Here is a 17,235-nt window from a genome sequence, read left to right as displayed (position 1 = left end):
CAAACTCTGTCCTTAGGTAGTCACTCCACTTTTCTAAGTCAGTATTTTCAGGTACTAAAAGGGGGTTGATAATGTTTTACTTACCTATGTCACTGGATTATTGTTATGATAAAACCATATGAGTAAAAAAAGTTATAGTATGTGAGACCCCAATTGATCAGTGTTACTGTGGTTTTGCAGTAAAAAAAAAAAAAAAATGACTCCAACGGCCAGGACTTGAGGCTTGTCTATGTCTTTCTCATCCTTAAGCTCTGTGTACTGCCCCTTTGCCTCAAGCTTTTTAAACTTTTCATCGCATATATAATTTTAGCTTCTTTGACTCCCACAATCCTGTCATCCTCCAGTTTCTCCACAGCAAAACCTAGGGGAGAATCTAGCAGGCAGGAACATTCCACACCACTCTCCCATACCCCAGTGAGTGGCATGGGTTGAAGAGAAAGGATGGAGAATATTCATACAGTAATACTTTTTATCCTTTTACACATTAATATTATCATCTTACCTAGTGTTCACAATACATAGTAATTTTTTTTTTATATTTTAACTTAGGTAATAATGTCTTTATTTTCAAAATAAAAAAAAAATCACAAGGAAGTTACACAGCGATTGATCAAGGGCAGGGCCCCAGAATGGGTCAAGAATGTAGTAGAAAGTGGACTTCATTTTTGTCCTACTCTACAGAACAACAGTTCTGAAAATACATACCAAGACATCCCTGGAGATGCTCTGAAAAATAAACCCAAGGCTGGAATACAACAGGGAAATGTTGAATTCTTTCTCCCTTCAGGGAGGTCCCCAGTGCATATTAACAACTAAGAGAAGTCCCAAAGTAAAAAAAATCTATTCATGAAAACAGAGATTAGAGACTTAAATGTGAAAAGCAAAATTTTAGAACAGTTAGGACTATATCTTTATGACCTCTGGGTACTGGGTAAATAAGTTATTTCTTAAATCAGACCCCAAAGCACAACATAAAAAATGATATATCTATATTAAAATGTACAAATTCTTTTCATGAAAGCACACCATTAAGAAAATAATAACATAGGGAGCCTGGGTGGCTCAGTCAGTTAAGCATCTGCCTTCAGCCCAGGTCATGATCCCAGGGTCCTGGAGCCCTGAGTCAGGCTCCATGCTCAGCTGGGAGTCAGCTTCTCCCTCTCCCTCTGCCCCTCCCCCTGCTTGCATTCTCTCTCTCACGCTCACTCTTTCTCTCTCAAATAAATGGATGAAATCTTTTTTTTTTTTTAAGATTTTATTTATTTATTTGACAGACAGAGATCACAAGTAGGCAGAGAGGCAGGCAGAGAGAGAGGAGGAAGTAGGCTCCCCGCTGAGCAGAGAGCCCGATGTGGGGCTCGATCCCAGGACCCTGGGATCATGACCCGAGCCGAAGGCAGAGGCTTTAACCCACTGAGCCACCCAGGCACCCAATGGATGAAATCTTTAAAAAAAAAAAAAGTAATAACACAAATCAGATATTGGAAGAAGAAATTTACAAACATATAATTAAGAATTATAATGAAGAATGCACAAAGAACTACAAATCAATGAGGAAAAGATAACACAAACAGAAATTGGGCAAGAACAGGAAACACATTCACAAGGATGCCTGGGTGGTTCAGTCAGTTGGGCGTCTTCTTTCAGCTCTGGTCATGATCCTGGAGTCCTGGAGTCAAGTCCCACATCGGGCTCCTTGCTCAGCAGAGACCCTGCTTCTCCCTCTTCCTCTGCATCTCCCCCTGCTTCTGCTTTCTCTCTCTGACAAATAAATAAATAAAAACTTAAAAAAAAAAGGAAACACATTTACAGAAGAGGAAATTCAAAGGACCAATAAATATGTAAAAAGATGATCCAACTTACTAATAAGAGAAATAAGAATTAAAACCACAAAACAGGCAAAAAATTTAAGTCTGACATTACCAACTGTTGATGAGGATAGCACAATAAACTCTTAAAGTCTGTTGGAATGAATAAAAATTGTAACCATCATTTTTAAAAAGATTTTATTTATTTATTTGAGAGAGGAAGAGCGAGCACGAGTGGGGGCGGGGAACAGAGAGGGAGGGAGAAGGGGGTAAAGAATCTCAAGCAGACTCCCTGCTGAGCACGAAGCCCAATGCCAGGGTTAATCTCATGACCCTGAGATCCTGACCTGAGCTGAAACCAAGAGTTGGATGCTTAATTGACTGAGCCACCCAGGTGACCCTGCAACCATTTTTTTTTAAAAGATTTTATTTATTTATTTGAAAGAGAGAGAATGAGTGAGAGAGTGAGAGAATGACGAGGGGGAAGAGGGAGAAGCAGACTGCCCTGCTGAGCAGGAAGCCTGATTTGGGGCTCCAGGACCCTGGGATCATGACCTGAGCTGAAGGTAGTCCGCTTAACAAACTGAACCACTCAGGCACCCCAGTAACAATCATTTTTGACCACAGTCTGGTTTATCCTATAGATGAAGATGTGCCTAACCTCACATTCAGTGATTCTACCCTTACATATATATCCCAGAGAAATTCTTTTTTTTTTTTTTTTAAAGATCTTATTTATTTATTTGACAGAGAGAGGGAGAGAGTGCACAAGTAGGAAGAGCAGCAGGCAGAGGGAGAGGGAAAAGCAGGCTCCCCACTGAGCAGGAAGCCCAATGAGGGGCTCAATCTCAGGACCCTGAGATCATGACCTGAGCGAAGTCAACTGCTTAACTGAGCCACGCAGGTGCCCCATCCTAGAGAAAATCTTGCACATGTGCTCCAGGAACCATGTACAAGGAAATTCATAATCCCATTGTTTGTAATAGTAAAACATTATAAGCAACATAATATCTATCAGACAAAAGAATGGTAAATAAATTGTGGTACATCCATAGAATGAATAATGGCAATGAAAAAGGACTAGAGTTGTGTGTATCAATTCATAGGAAGGCCAGGAACATAGAACTGGATGCACAGCAAGTCTCAGAAGAGTACCTACAGTATGTGATTGATACAAAGCTAATTCAAAAGCATGTAAAATTTCAAAACATATTATCTAAGGATATATACATATATAGTTGAACCATTATGAAGACTAAAATTCATGCATAAAATTCAGAAAACTGGTTACCTGGGGAGAAAGGAGGACAGAATCAAAAGGGGCAACCAGGGGGATTGATGGGATTAGTAATGTTGTACTTAGTAAGGTGGGTTTTTATTGTTCTTTATCCCTTATGTATATTTTTATATAGATTTTTCTGTTCACATGAATAGCACATGCAAATATTCCAAATTTTAATTTAACTTGTTTAACTCAGTTCTCACAAGAATTGTCCTTGTAATTCTTATATCTCCTCACACATATTCACCCCCTGTTGCGTTCAGTTTGGGAAACACTGCCCTAGGCTTTAAAACCTCCTTCTTTTGGCAGAGAGAATCACTCCAGCCAAGATTTGTGGCCATTATTCCAGCAGGGCCAGGATGCAGTCACAGATGCAGAGCTTTTCCTGGTCTGAGAATCCTACGGTATATTTGCACATGTCCTCATCAGCAGACATGGACTGTATATATCAGTCTCACCTTGGGTTTAAAAGTGCCAATCACGGACATAGTAGGCAGCCTTTTGGTCTGTACAAAGATAACTGACATTCAAGTCTCCCATGTCCTTGGGAGTCCACTTTCCCTCCCCAACCTGTCCAGATACACACCATAGGAGGAACACACTCCAAGCCAAAATGCAGAATCTCATAAGAATGAAAATTGCTTGGGAGAGCTCAGCATCTTCTAGGATTTAGTACAGAAGTATCTAGTCAGGGGTGCCATTTTCGGAGACAATTTCTCTGTGCAGTTAATGCTTAATAATCTTCAAATATAAATAGCTCCTCCTGGGCTTTTGAAGTTCACACCTTGGTGGATTTGTTGAGAGATACTTTATAGCTGGTTGCATTGCTGAGAAGCCAATGTATTTCTCCCCCATGTCTTTGCTGATAAAGGACTTTTGAATCAGTGTGATTGTTGAAATATTAAAAGCCCATCCATGACCACTGGACTTCAGTCCCTGATTAGTATCGGGTATAATGAGGTCAGGCTAAGAGGGGATTGCATGGTCTTAAACTGAGTCAACATTGGTTGCTACTAACGGTGGAGCAGCCTACTATACTTTAAACCCCTGGTTTTGAAGGAATATTTAATTTTTGCCGACTTTGTCTTCCATTGTGAATATTGATTTCAGCATAATGATCCATCACCAGAAGAGATTCACTCTGCTGCTCCTAAACTCATATCTTGCAACCAGACATTTTATATTCTGCAAGCTTCCCAGTCCTCAGCAACCCAGCGTACTGCCGAACAAACCCACAGAGCTCCCTGCTATTTGCTTCGGCACTGGCTTTTTCATCACCCACACCTCCCCCTTTTAGACACTGCTTACTCGGCCCCGTCTCCTTGTAGGGGATACCACAGACACGTTTGGCTCTCACTGCTTTTTCTCCATTTTCTTCTTCTCGAAACCCCACTGACTCACAGTTCCTAGCTAAAGAGCAAGTAATTCATCTGTCATCATATGAGGTGAAAATGGCACGAAGTAGCATGTGCTAAAGCAGAACCAACATGTTAATGGCAAATTTGTTTTCATGGAGTGTTAAATTGACTGAGGTATCTTCACCACAGTAGCTTTACCTGTGGGATGGTATTTGGAGGGCAGGCTGCTGATATTTTCCTGAACCCAAGGGTAGGAGTTTAGCTGGGCAGCAAGAAGATATTGAAATCAAGACCTGGAAAGTCACCCAGACTCTCCCCCTGTGTCTCATATCACATTTTCTTACTGTACATCAACTCGGTATCATTTCTCTGTCTCTGCTCACCAGCCTTCTTTGATCCCCAGATGAGAACTCATGACTGTCTGGGGCTCCTGAGGATACATGAGATCGTCCAACTATATGACTCTCAGCCCCAGTTCCAAATTGCCAGGGTTGCAATTTTGATTGGCCCGGCTTGAGTCAGCTGTCCAATTCACTGCAGCTAGAGGTCAAAGGCATGCTCAAACAAATTGTCACGGGAGCCTTGTCCTCTGAATTACGAAGTTCAGTTAAGAGGGTCATTATAAGCTAAGCAGATGCTCCAAAATGTGTCAGTGTATGCACCTGTGCTTAAATATACAACAATACTTTTTAAATCATTATGATGCATTCTTTCACTTCTTTAACAGATATTTAGTAAATCCCTAACTTGTCAGACACTGTGTGGATTTAGACAGATGAGGTCCAGCCCTCCAGTGGGAGCGATAAGCAAAAGAACAACAAGCTTACAAATAAAACAATAATGGATTGGAATAATTGCTACATAAAAAATTGAAAGGGGGATGTGATAGAATATTTGAGAGGTTTATGTGGAGATGTGTTTACTTGAGGCCTCTTTGAAGAGGTAATGTTAAATATCTAAGGATAGAGGTGAACCCAACAGAGGGAAGGCAGGTGCAAAGTTGGCCCTGAGATGGGAAAAGACTTAGGGAACACAAAATGAGTTTAGAGAAATGGACAAAAATCTAGCCCACATAGGCCCTTGCGTGGCATGTTAAGGGACTTGATTTTATTCTTAGTAGGTAAATGTTGATGAAGATTAAGCAACAGGGAGAAAGAAAATCTGCTTTATGTTTTGAAAGATTACTTTAGGATGAGATTTCAGGCAAGCAGGAGTAGAAGCAGGGATACCAGTTAGGAAGCTATTATGGTAATTCAGGAGAGAGAGAGCAGATGAACCTTTGGACTAAGGGAGGTGGTAGTTATTATTGGGATGGACAGAAGGCCCAGATTCTAGATGTATTTTAAGGTAGGACAACCAGAAGTTGCTGGAGAGTAGAATTTAAGGAGAAAGAAAGAAAAATTGCAGATGACTCCTAGCTTAGGTTTGATTGGCTGGGTGGATGGTGAGCTATTTTCCAGAATAGGCATGCTGGGGTGACTGACCAGGTTCTCACCACAGAAGACGCCAAAGTAAGAATACTGCAACCCCAGATATCAGTGTCCCTGGATCATGATGTGGTGAGAAATTCTTGGTTCTCTCTGAAACCCAAAGACTCCTAATCTTTGAGAACTCCATTATAATTCTGCCTTAGCTGTACTGGTCTCCTTGTCCAAGTTATGCCAACCACCTCCCCCATCAAAACCCACCTCCATTCCAAAGCCTCTCCTCTGCCCTGAGGAGCTTAGAGGAAGAAAGACATAATGTTGAAGCAGTATTAGGAGGCACTGAATAATCCAAATATCAATGCTCTCCTTTCTAGCTTTATACATTATTAGAACATACATATTGCTCGAAGTGCTTTATCAGCTTCCCCCATCTATTATAAGGGCAGGGAGGAGATACTGCATAGAGTTTTCATTTTTAAGAGTGAAACAAACTATATATGTAAAGCACTAAGCACAGTGCCTTAAGCATGTGAGGTGTTTAATACACAGTAGATGTCATTACTCTTAATGTTTTGTTCTTATATCCATTTTCAAAGGAAATTTATTACCAGCTACCAATTTGCTGCTTATACAGAGAGACTGGAAATAAGTTTTGTTTGTCCCTAGCTCTACAGACTAGGAATGTTTAGTAGCAATATAATTATTCAAGCAAAAAATTCTACCACCATGAAAACAGATATCTGACTACATTTGCTCAAACTAAAAATTAAGATGAATTAAGACATAGGAGCTTTCTCCAATTTGTGAAATTATTTGTATGAAAAGTCTTACTGAGATAAAAAAATTACATTGTATTTATTTATACATTTAATTAATTCTTTGTAGAGAAGAATAACATTATATGAAACAAGAACTATTCCAGAATTCAGGTCATATGGTCCTTGTCCAATGGAGATCAATATAATGAGAGTTTACTTGCGTTTCCTGCCAAAGAATAACTTCTTTGGCATGTAGACATAACATAGAGGCTGAAGACAACAAAAGAATGTCTCACTGAGGAATATTCTGGTATCTCTCTTCCTATAAATTTCCAAGTGTGGATACGACAGAATAACATTAACTTTTTCAAGAGGTTAGAACTTGTGCTGTCTAACTTGATTCCCTCTATTTCCATATAGAAATGAGTTCCTTCTTGGGAACCATCTCACCAAATATTTTGAAGATCATAAACATTCAGGGTTAGGAAGTACCTTAAAGATAATGACCCAAATCTCCATCTGGATAAAAAATAAATAAGAAAAAGAAATATTCCCTGCTATTCCAATTCTATCCAAGAACTGCGACTGCTATCTCCACTGTCCTCTATTCAGCCTCCCGTGCAGGAAAAACTAGCAAACCTGCCCCATCAATGGGCTTAGCTTTACCATGATTACAGTGCAATTGCATGAGACTCCCATGATAGGCCTTTTCTTAGTCTCAGTGGCTTTTCTCTTTATAGGAAGTCTCCAGTAGCTTCAATTTTCTAATAAATCAATACATCAAAGAAGCAAGGTGTGATAGGCAGAATAATAATCCCCTAAAGATGTTCACATCCTAATCCCTGGAATATATTTCAGATATATTATATCACATGTTATGGGGGCAAATAAGGTTATTAAGGAGTTAATTTTGAGATGGGGAGATTATCCTATCCTGGATTATCCAGGTAGGCCCAAAGTAATCACAAGGATTCTTATCAGTGAACGTGGAAAGGAAGAGGATGAGGGTCAGAGTCAGAGAGAAACTGGAAGAAGCTACCCTGCTAACCTTGAAGATGCAGGAAGGGGCCACAAATTAAGGACTATGGGCAGCCTCTAAAAGCTGGAAAGAGGTAAGTCAATGGGTTCTCCCCAGAGCTTCCAGAAAAGAACGCAGCCCTCCTGGCATATTGATGTTAACCCCAGTGAGACCCATTTTAGACTTGTGACCTCCAGAACTGTAAGAGAATACTAAGTTTGTGGTAATTTGTTACAGTAGTAACAGAAACTAATAACACAGGTGGGTAAACAGAGGGTAATGAGAGACACGGTTTCCTCCCAAGGCCTCTTGAATGCCTTACAGGGAGCAAACACCCTCGGTGCAGAGCTTCCTGTCTCTTTGGCCCCCAAAGGTCAGCCTCCTACTCTTCAACTACTGAAGGCTTTTACCATAGCACAGAGATGTGAAATCTCCAGAAGGCCAATTAAGGGTTAGTGTGTGAAATAGTTAGGAGGAGACAGTTCAAGTGGGAGGCAATTAAAGGACACTACATAAGGGCCAGGTATGAGGCGACGGAGCACAAGAACACAGTAGCCATGAGAACAGGAAAGTCACCACCATCGGGGTTCCCTGCACCAAGACTAACTACCCCGGAGCCCTAGCCACCCTGGCCTTCCTTCTGTTCTTAGAACTCACCAAGCTCATCCAGAACTTAGGCCCTTCTGCCTGGAAAGTGCTTTCCCCTAATACCACATGGATTTTCAGACCGCACCTTCAGTAGCACCTCTCAGACAGCACCTCCACAGCAGCCAGCCTGGTAGTGTTATACCACTTGCCTTAGTTCTCTTCTTAGCATTTACCAGTATCTGATCATTTTCTTATTTTTTTTTTTTACATATTTATTACCTGCATTCCCCAGCCAGAATATAAGCTCCATGAGAGCAAGGACCTTATCTGGGTTTGGTTTTTTTTTTTCACACTTATCTCCTCAACGCCCAGATAGGTCAGTACCTGGCACATAGGAGGTCTTCAGTAAATATATGTGGAATGAATAAACGACAGTGGAAAGGTCTAAGCTACTCACTGGATATAGGTGGAAAAAAAAGGATGAGTCATATATGGTTTGAAAGATTTTAGCCTTAAATGACTGAGATGGTGGTGCCAAGGACAGTGAGACAGGAACAGAAGGAAAAAATAAATATAAATAAATATAAAATAATAAAGAAATAAAATCTAAAAAAAAAAAAAAGCCAAAGATTAGTTTGGTTTTTAATATGTTGGGCATAAAGTAACAGTAGGAAGTCCTGTAGCTCAACAACTGAACTCAACAACTCCAGGGCCTCACTTGGTGTCTCATCATCTTCTTCCTAAACTGGCTTTTGTTCTCTCCTCCATCTACCTCATCTGGTGACACCACTGTTCAGGCAGTTGTTCAAGCTGGAAAGCTCAGAATTCATCCTGGACTCCTTTCTCTCACTTGTTCCAACACCCAATCAGGCCAATTTTCAAAAACTGCCAAACCAAAATAAGAGCCATATTTTTTTTCTTCTACAAAAAGACAAATAGCCTACATTTGCGGCCTTTTCTTTGATCGTGTCAGTATGCTATCTCACAGTTGTTTTAGGAAACAAACAAACAAAACTTATCCAGGTCCTTCAGAGTAATGCTAACATTTTAACCAGTGAGAAAATAACTACATTTCAAAAGAAATTCCTGCTGAAGAGAAATTTGAAAATAGATATTTGGAAACATTTCCATCATTTTGAAATTTTATTGCCAAAAATAATATAAGGATGTCACATGTACAAATATTTGTATCAGAATACTTTAAAAACATGGGATACAGAATTTGCTTACCTATTTTTTAAGTTTTTAAACAGAAATTCAGCAGATATTAAACCTGTTTTGTTAACACTAGGAAAAATATGTGCCACCTCCAATTAGCTTACAAGAACAACTGATTGATACCAGGGATGAAGGAAATGTACTAACTTGAATTTCAACAAAAATGTATGCATAATCATAGCACAGAACTAGAACTGAGCCTCATCATTTAGAAAGTATACTTTCATTGGGAGCTACATCAGTTTAAGAGGCTCTTGGCATCTGTATCAGCCATTGAACTCAAAAACTGAAATAAACTTAGAGCAAGACCTACAAATCATAGTATCACAAGTATAAACCAAGATTTAAAAAAAAACAGACACACTAAATCATGAGGTTTTGTTTATCACAAGTAAATAAAATAAAAACTACTCTAAGTGTTTTAATCTCATCCTTTAATAATTTCCATTTTGGAGTATGTTTTTGAGTGGGCACAATATATTCATGCAGTAATAAATATGTAATTTATTTGAAAAATAGCTACATTGGGAGTGTGTGGCTGAGATTTCCTTACCCACAGGATGCCAATCACTGCTCTATGAAGCCAGAGGAATCGCCATAAAATACACGTGGGCCCGCAGTGTGGAAACCCTTCCATGGCTTCCCAGTCTACACAGCCACAGTCCTGTCATGACCAACAAGAGGAGTGAAATACACTCATGGATGTGTCCTATCCCCTGGGTGTATGCAGATTTGACGAAACCCCAAAATACCGGTAAGGAGATAAGGTGCGAAAATAATTTGTTAATACAATGTCTACTAGCTTGCAGCTTGGATGAGGTGAGCAGAGAGTTATCCTCAAGTCCTGGCTTCTAGCCCTAGCTCAGTCCCTTTCTTTCTCTATTTCTTTCTTTCAAGAAAACATATGGAATACCAGTGGGGGAGAGTCACCATATTATAGGGATAACCTTGAGTTTGCTCTAATTTAAGATTTTTAAGAAGTAAAGTCATCACAAATCTAATACTTTATTATTAGTAACACATTATTTGGCTGCTCCCTGGTGAGTGAAAAAGCCTCTTACGGCATCAAATCTCAACCCTTAGCAGCATTCTTGACCGTGCTGTTCTCTGAGGTCTCACCTCCTACCAACTCTGTTGCCTGCACATAACATACTATTTCTTACCTTGTTCATATAGTCCCCTATGCCCAAAATGTACTCACTCCCCATCCCCATCTAGCTAACTTCTATTCTTCTGTTAAAACTAAATTCAAACCACCTCTTCCAGGAAGTCTTCTCTGACCGACTGCAGGCTAACTTTGCTGGCCCTCCTTTATGTTCCTGTCAATTCTTTTTGCATGACTCTCTCACTGTACCAGAATTATCTATTTATGGGCTGGTTATCCCCCCCAGACTGTGAGCTTTCTTTTAAGCCAAGGATAGAGACTTACTGGTAAGCACAGTGCCCAGAATGTAGCAGGCATTCCATAGATGTTTGCTGAATGAGTGAGAGAGTGAAAGAACATGTGAATCATAGAGCATATGTAAGCCATTGGACTTTTTTATGTAAGTATTTAGGACTGACAGAATCAAAGGTCGTTCTAGGACAAAACATTTACACTTAATTACTGATCCTTCATTGCTTAAGAATATGACTCCAATAAGAAATTTTCAAAGAATGAGAAATTAAAAGGGGAGGTAAGGCAGTGAAAAGACAGAGGAGAGGAGAGAACCTTGGATGGTTCCACTCTCCTTAACAAGGCCACTTTTCCCCTTCACAGGAATCACCACAGAGCAAAGATCTCTGAGGTAATCTGTAGCTGGAGAGGGTTGGAAACCAACAGACTGTCAGACATTAATCCTGTAGTTGCTATATTGTCCAGAGGTCTGAGGGATTCCAGAGAAGACAGGAAATATGGACAGTAGAGAGGGAGGGGCTCTCAGGGAACCCCCAACTGTGGCTATTTTCCAACAGGTATGAGACTATTTCCATTTCTTAACAATTGGGACAGCCACACCAGTGACTATCAGTTTACTATCAGATTGTCTATAGGTAAATCAGGTAATATTATCTATACTTCTGTATGTCTAGGGAGAATAATGGCTTCTTTAAGAGATGGCAGGTTTTATTAGCTCTTGACATTTGAGAATTTTCTCAGAACTTGGGTGGATAGAACAAGCTCTAAACGAACCCTGAGTGATTTTTGTCCCCCCACTCTTTTAGTTCCCTTTAACAACTTGCCTGTAATTGTGTTGGGTAGTTCTGCTCTTCCCCTTTGCAATGAAATGAAAGCTGATTCAGGCCTTACCACGTGAGGGACTTTTACTCACAACAAGCATAGTTTTACATTTATTTGCATTCTCTGCTTCCTCCTTTGTGTAACTGGAAGAGATTTTGATTCAGTCCTTAACCTAGTTTTTACAGAGCCTCTACCAAATGCCTCAGACCCAAACACACTCCATCACTCTTGGCAAAATAAATGGGCTTTCATCAGAAATGATCACTTCTCCCAGAGAGAGTTTCTATGCTTCCAGCACTTGATGGGTTTTTTTCCTTCCCACCTAATGGATTTATTTCTCACTTGATTGTTCTTTCCACGTTAAGTATAAGCTGCAGCCTTTCTCACACGGAGCTCATTCAGTGTTTTCATTTTCTAGGATTGATTCACTCTCAGAAATGAAAGGTGGGGGGCTCTGAAACCATCTCTGAAATGACCCAAAATAGCTGCAGTGTGCAAAGCAGCTGATTAAATTATTTTGAAGAGCTGATGAATGCTTTAAAAATCTCTGCACTGAATGCAATTACCAATGTTTTTCAAAGTGCACTTTGAGGCCACCTGCATCTCAACCACCCTCATGTTTGTTAAACATGTAAAGTCCCAGGTTCCATCAAAGGACTATATTTTTCATGGTAAGGGCTGGAAATCCGCACTTTAAAAAACCCAAACTTTTAATAAAGTATAATAGACATGCAAAGAAGTACACATACCCTAAGTGGACACCTTGCTGAAGTTTCACAACTAAACCCATCTGTAAAACCAGCGGTCAAATCAAGAGACACAATATCACCTTCCCAGGTTGTTCTCTTTCAGGCACAACCTATTCCCCTACTCCAGTGTTAACTAGTATCTTAACTTCTAAAGCCAGAGATTAGTTTCTTTTGTTGTTTTTTGGCTTTGGGGATTTTTTTGGGGGGGGGGACTCCCTATAAATGGAATCATACAGTATGCATTCTTTTGTGTCTGGCATCTTTCACCAGTTATATTTGTGGGATTCATCTATATTGTTGCATGTGGCTGTAGATTGTTCATTCTCTTTGACTAAATTGTATTTCACTGTGTAATTAGACCAAAATGTATGTGTTCATTTGATTTAAATCTGAATTACAATGAAATATTTCTACGGAACCACCAGAATAAGCTAAAATTAAAACAGAAAATACCTAAGTGTTGGTGAGGTTGTGGGACAACAAAAACTCTTACACACTGACAGAGGGGACTCTGGAACACTTTGCGGCAGTATCTCCTAATGCTGAATATATGGCTAATTGGTGATACAGAAATTACACCCCCACATACATGCCCAACAGAAACACATACATATGTTTATCACAAAGACACAAACTAGAATGTTCACTGCTGTTCATAATAGGAAAGAACTTGGTACTACCTAACAGTCCATCAACAGTTGAGCCATATCTGCATTTTAACAAGTGCACCAGTTGATTCTTTTTTTTTTTTTTAAGATTTTATTTATTTATTTTAAAGAGAGGGAGAAACATGGGGGGCGGGGTGGCTGCTAAAGGAGAGGGAGGAGCAGGCTCCCCGCTGAGCAAGAAGCCTGATATGGGACTCAATCCTGGGACTCCAGGATCATGACCTGAGCCGAAGGCAGATGTTTAACTGACTGAGCCACCCAGGTGCCCTCACCAGCTGATTCTTATACACACAGAAACTTTGAAAATCTTTGAATTTGATATTCTTAAGATTTACTTTGAGAATAAGCCTAGGAATTTTAGCAATTATAAAAATCCATAAGGTCAATAGTTTTGAATTTGTCAAAGAAAAAATATTTTTTCATCATTAAACTTACAACAGGGCTTCAAGTAGAAGTTAATACTTAAGCACCATATACATTTCCCCATTACTTCGAAAGCTGAGTACTTCAGAAAAGAATGTTTCAAAAAATGTGTTAAAATTTTAATTGTGTTTTCACAGCCATGGACTTAGGGCAGCTGCTGCTACTCTTCAATCACACTATCACTGTTGTGAATGAATATTTCATATACTGCTGTTTTCCCATGAAGTTCCTTTGATTAAATAAAAACTGGGATTTGTAAGCTCAAGAAATAACTGAAAAAACTCAGTTCTTAGAAACTTTGACAGGAAGCAATTGAGCAGACCCTTACTCTTAAGTCATACATAAGAGTTTATTGTGTACTGGTGGCAGCTGGCAGATTTGGAATAATCACCTTACGTAAGGGACTACCCTTAGGATAAACAGACTTAAATAACATACACATAACTCAGTAAGTACTCCTGAGGAGGTGGAAAAATATCCAGAAGTAAACCACCTTAAAGATAAACAAAGAAACAGCCATTCTTATTCCTCACAATTTTCACGGACTAAAAATGGTCTAAATAAACCCCCAACGCAAACTATTTGGAATCACCAAATGTTTAGAACTGAAAAAGACCTTAAAGGACATCTACAAAGAGGAAAGGAGACACTTACCACGGATATAATCAAGTAATCAAAATTATACATGGCTTTGATTTTGCTTTTTAATTTTTTTATTGAAGTATAATTGATATACAATATCCTATTAGTTTCAGGTTATGTCATAGTGATTTGACACTCTTACACATTATGAAATGATCCCCATGATAAATCTTGTTAGCATGTGTCACCATACAAAGTTATTACAGTATTGATTATATTCTCTGTGCCATATATTGGAAAATCTTAAAATTTTCCCCACGAAATTGGGAGATGGCTTTGATTTTAAAAGAATTCTCTATAGCCAAATTCTTAGGCACTCAATAAAGTGACTAAAGTAACTTAACAGTTACTAAAGAAGCACCAAAAACCTAAGGAAAATTTAGTATCTCCAGGTGTAAGCCATGAACATGCCTTTCTTTTAAAACTAGAACTATCATAGATATTGTTCTTTCTGTTAGACTTATAATGGACTATATGGAGGTAATCTTCCAAATTACAAGGTGCAAGAGCCTACTAGTAGGCACTAATATCTTTTTTTTTATATAAACATATAATGTATTTTTATCCCCAGGGGTACAGGTCTGTGAATCCCCAGGTTTACACACTTCACAGCACTCACCATAGCACATACCCTCCCCAATGTCCATAACCCCACCACCCTCTCCCAACCCCCCTCCCCCCAGCAACCCTCAGTTTGTTTTGTGAGATTAAGAGTCACTTATGGTTTGTCTCCCTCCCAATCCCATCTTGTTTCATCTATTCTTCTCCTACCTCCCTAACCCCCCATGTTGCATCTCCACGTCCTCATATCAGGGAGATCATATGATAGTTGTCTTTCTCCAACTGACTTATTTCGCTAAGCATAATACCCTCTAGTTCCATCCACGTCGTCGCAAATGGCAAGATTTCATTTCTTTTGATGGCTGCATAGTATTCCATTGTGTATATATACCACATCATCTTTATCCATTCATCTGTTGATGGACATCTAGGTTCTTTCCATAGTTTGGCTATTGTAGACATTGCTGCTATAAACATTCGGGTGTACACGCCCCTTCAGATCACGTTTGTATCTTTAGGGTAAATACCCAGTAGTGCAATTGCTGGGTCATAGGATAGCTCTATTTTCAACTTTTTGAGGAACCTCCATGCTTTTTTCCAGAGTGGTTGCACCAGCTTGCATTCCCACCAACAGTGTAGGAGGGTTCCCCTTTCTCTGCGTCCTCACCAGCATCTGTCATTTCCTGACTTGTTCAGTTTAGTCATTCTGACTGGTGTGAGGTGGTATCTCATCGTGGTTTTGATTTGTATTTCCCTGATGCCGAGTGATGTGGAGCACTTTTTCATGTGTCTGTTGGCCATCTGGATGTCTTCTTTGCAGAAATGTCTGTTCAAGTTCTCTGTCCATTTCTTGATTGGGTTATTTGTTCTTTGGGTGTTGAGTTTGCTAAGTTCTTTATAGATTTTGGACACTAGCCCTTTATCTGATATGTCGTTTGCAAATATCTTCTCCCATTCTGTCAGTTGTCTTTTGGTTTTGTTAACTGTTTCCTTTGCTGTGCAAAAGATTTTGATCTTGATGAAATCCCAATAGTTCATTTTTGCCCTTGCTTCCCTTGCCTTTGGCGATGTTCCTAGGAAGACATTGCTGCACCTGAGGTCGAAGAGGTTGCTGCCTGTGTTCTCCTCAAGGATTTTGATGGATTCCTTTCTCACATTGAGGTCCTTCATCCATTTTGAGTCTATTTTCGTGTGTGGTGTAAGGAAATGGTTCAATTTCATTTTTCTGCATGTGGCTGTCCAATTTTCCCAACACCATTTATTGAAGAGGCTGTCTTTTTTCCATTGGACATTCTTTGCTGCTTTGTCGAAGATTAGCTGACCATAGAGTTGAGGGTCTAATTCTGGGCTCTCTATTCTGTTCCATTGATCTATGTGTCTGTTTTTGAAGTAGGCACCAATATCTTAAACCCAAGGTTCAGAAGGGCCCAGTGATATTTAGAACAACTACGCCCTTGAGGGGAAGTGTGTGTCAGGTTCAGCAGGTAAAAGAGTACTGTCCCTGGGCCTTTGGAAACAAACACTATGTGTAAGTGACAGTAACATACAAATATGGAGGAAGAACTCCAACTGTGGCAGCAGGAAGTTTAAAGGCTAAGAGTAGAGAGAGGAAAAACAAAAAACAAAAAAACCCACTCCCCCTTCCATCATTAATCTGCGTGGTCTCAAGAGAAATGGCAAATACTTACAATATCAAGAGGCTTATTCACTTACAAGCAGCCCATCTGAGAATATACATCTAATCCACCCTAAAGTCCAGAATATCACTTCACTTGGCTCTTAAGATTACACTTAACTTTCCAGGCAATGGAGTTATAAGGAAGGTGATGGGAGTAGGGCCGAAGGTGATTATAGTTGGCCTGTGCACAAAAGCACTGCCAAGTCTGATTTTGGAATGTCCTCTCTTTGTGACCTCTGAGAACTCCACCACCATGTCTTCAAGACATGGTCTCTAGAATGACATGGCTCTAGAATGACAGCCTCAAAAGGTCTTGTCAAGTAAAAAAATCTCTTTGTTTTGGTAGTTTCTGCAGAGAAAAGAAGTTGACTCTTTTCAAGACAATGAAATGATTTTAAATATGGTGATTTTTTTTTTTTTTTAAGTTGGAAGCTAACCTGGTAGTTAACTGTTCTTTGAGACAAAAGCTTTATCCTCATAATTTAGTTTACTTGGACTGCACAGGAGTTTTCTAATTAAAAATGGTCTCCAACAGTGTTACTAGTGAACTCACTATAATTTCAGGTTTAAAATATAGGTTTGCCCACAGACAGCAAAGACAAACCAAGGACAGCAGCTTTGGCTCGCTGAGGCCCTCCTTCTCCGAGCAGGAAATAGATACTGGCACACTTTGGTTGTTCCATGCTTCTGAACTCTAATTAAATCCACCTGTACTTCTCAAACAGAGCTGATGTGGCTGCCAGCAGGGTGAGGCCAAGCATTGGTGCCAAACAGAACTTGTTATTCTACTGCTTGCACCCCATGCTTAAGGCCATCCTGGCACTACCCAGCCCAAGGCT

The sequence above is a fragment of the Martes martes genome (genome assembly GCF_963455335.1).
Source record: "Martes martes genome assembly, chromosome: 2".
Taxonomy (NCBI): Eukaryota; Metazoa; Chordata; class Mammalia; order Carnivora; family Mustelidae; genus Martes; species Martes martes.
This window is presented reverse-complemented; position numbering follows the sequence as displayed.